The following is a 2,663-nucleotide window of genomic DNA, read 5'->3' as shown; positions in this document are numbered from 1 at the left end:
GCAGGCAGTAAGGCAGTATTAGTAGCAGAACAGACAGCAGGCAGTATTAGTAGCAGAACAGACAGCAGGCAGTAAGGCAGTATTAGTAGCAGAACAGACAGCAGGCAGTAAGGCAGTATTAGTAGCAGAACAGACAGCAGGCAGTAAGGCAGTATTAGTAGCAGAACAGACAGCAGGCAGTATTAGTAGCAGAACAGACAGCAGGCAGTAAGGCAGTATTAGTAGCAGAACAGACAGCAGGCAGTAAGGTAGTATTAGTAGCAGACCAGACAGCAGGCAGTAAGGCAGTATTAGTAGCAGAACAGACAGCAGGCAGTAAGGCAGTATTAGTAGCAGAACAGACAGCAGGCAGTATTAGTAGCAGAACAGACAGCAGGCATTAAGGCAGTATTAGTAGCAGAACAGACAGCAGGCAGTAAGGTAGTATTAGTAGCAGACCAGACAGCAGGCAGTAAGGCAGTATTAGTAGCAGAACAGACAGCAGGCAGTAAGGCAGTATTAGTAGCAGAACAGACAGCAGGCAGTATTAGTAGCAGAACAGACAGCAGGCAGTAAGGCAGTATTAGTAGCAGAACAGACAGCAGGCAGTAAGGCAGTATTAGTAGCAGAACAGACAGCAGGCAGTAAGGCAGTATTAGTAGCAGAACAGACAGCAGGCAGTAAGGTAGTATTAGTAGCAGACCAGACAGCAGGCAGTAAGGCAGTATTAGTAGCAGAACAGACAGCAGGCAGTAAGGCAGTATTAATAGCAGAACAGACAGCAGGCAGTAAGGCAGTATTAGTAGCAGAACAGACAGCAGGCAGTAAGGCAGTATTAGTAGCAGAACAGACAGCAGGCAGTAAGGCAGTATTAGTAGCAGAACAGACAGCAGGCAGTAAGGCAGTATTAGTAGCAGAACAGACAGCAGGCAGTAAGGCAGTATTTGCTTAATCTGGGGCCGTGACATCACTTACTGAAGAGTGGGAAGCACTCACACCATCCACCATCCGTTTCTCTAGTCTTCGGCACACACACACACACACACACACACACACACACACACACACACACACACACACACACACACACACACACACACACACACACACACACACACACACACACACACACACACACACACACACACACACACACACACCCACACCCACCCACCCACCCATGCCACCCATGTTTTGTTCATAGCTCAGTGCAGTGTTGTAGCTAATATGTTTAGGATGTTGTCTGCAGCCTGTGCAGGCCTTAATCCATTTTACAGGGAGGTTTTTGTGAATGACTGATACACTAAATATACTGTACTATAGCTACAGACAGTCTGACATTGATAAGGACCGTTTAGGCCTAGTGGTAATTATTGATTGAATACTTTATTGTCCCTTTAGCTGGCATTTTTCTGGAAACATACTGCAGCTCCTGGCACACACATACACAAAATCCAAAACACAGGACATACTTCACTTATGTACAACACATATGTCAGGACATACTTCACTTATGTACAACACATATGTCAAGACATACTTCACTTATGTACAACACATATGTCAAGACATACTTCACTTATGTACAACACATATGTCAAGACATACTTCACTTATGTACAACACATATGTCAAGACATACTTCACTTATGTACAACACATATGTCAAGACATACTTCACTTATGTACAACACATATGTCAGGACATACGGGAAGCAGACGTTGGTTCAAATAGTATTTGTTTTCTCTAACACTTGGGCTTTGTTTGATTAGGCATGCCTGCATGGAGCATTGTCACTCCAGACAGGCTCAATGACAGGTCAATGTCCCGACATACAATATTCCATGAAAATGCACTGGGTTTCTGGGTAACTTGGTTGAGATTTCAATCAATGTAACCAAATCATTCGTCTCACATGGTCTCTCTTCCTCTGAATTTGTTCAAGCTACGGATGTTTATTTATTTACAGGAGAGTAAACAATCACTTCTCTCTCTGGAGTGGTAGTATGTGTAGCCTACGCATCGAGTGACTTCCTGAAAGAATATAGCCACACACACATACATTTACACACACGCACACACGCTCACACACTTACATACACAGTGGTGGTATGTAGCCTACGCATCCAGTGGCTTCCTCTTTCAAGAAGAACTATAGATACTTCCATCATGGGGTTTATAAAAAGATTCCCACACAATGGCCGCCACATAGACAGGTCCCTGTGCAACACACAGGTGCTTCCTGGTTCTCTGACAACCCATCAAATTCCTATGGCAAAACACCATTTCCCCCAATAAGAACACACGATTACTCACCTCAGCTGACTGTTGGACAATGTGTGTTCTAAAGGATTGTTCCCAAAATGGTAATGTGTTGCTGATGTTGGGGATTTCACAATCCAGGGGCCGACTGGTCATAGGGCAGTTTGGGCAAAGGCCAGATGGGCTGGTCCATTTGGGCTGTCTGTGTGGGATTTCTTTGTAAAAAACTATCCTACAGTTGTAAGATTTTAATTTGATCACTCTTTTGTTGCTGAGAATTTTCCTGCACAGCAGAAAATGAAAACTTGTAGTGTATTCAAGGTTTAATTAATGAGGCTACTAAAGTTTGTAGTTTCCACTTTAAAATGTCAGACTTGATTTACCCTAATGAAAAATGTATCAACCCCTACAAAAAAATTCC

Source organism: Salvelinus fontinalis, chromosome 3 (assembly GCF_029448725.1).
Source record: "Salvelinus fontinalis isolate EN_2023a chromosome 3, ASM2944872v1, whole genome shotgun sequence".
NCBI lineage: Eukaryota > Metazoa > Chordata > Actinopteri > Salmoniformes > Salmonidae > Salvelinus > Salvelinus fontinalis.
This window is presented reverse-complemented; position numbering follows the sequence as displayed.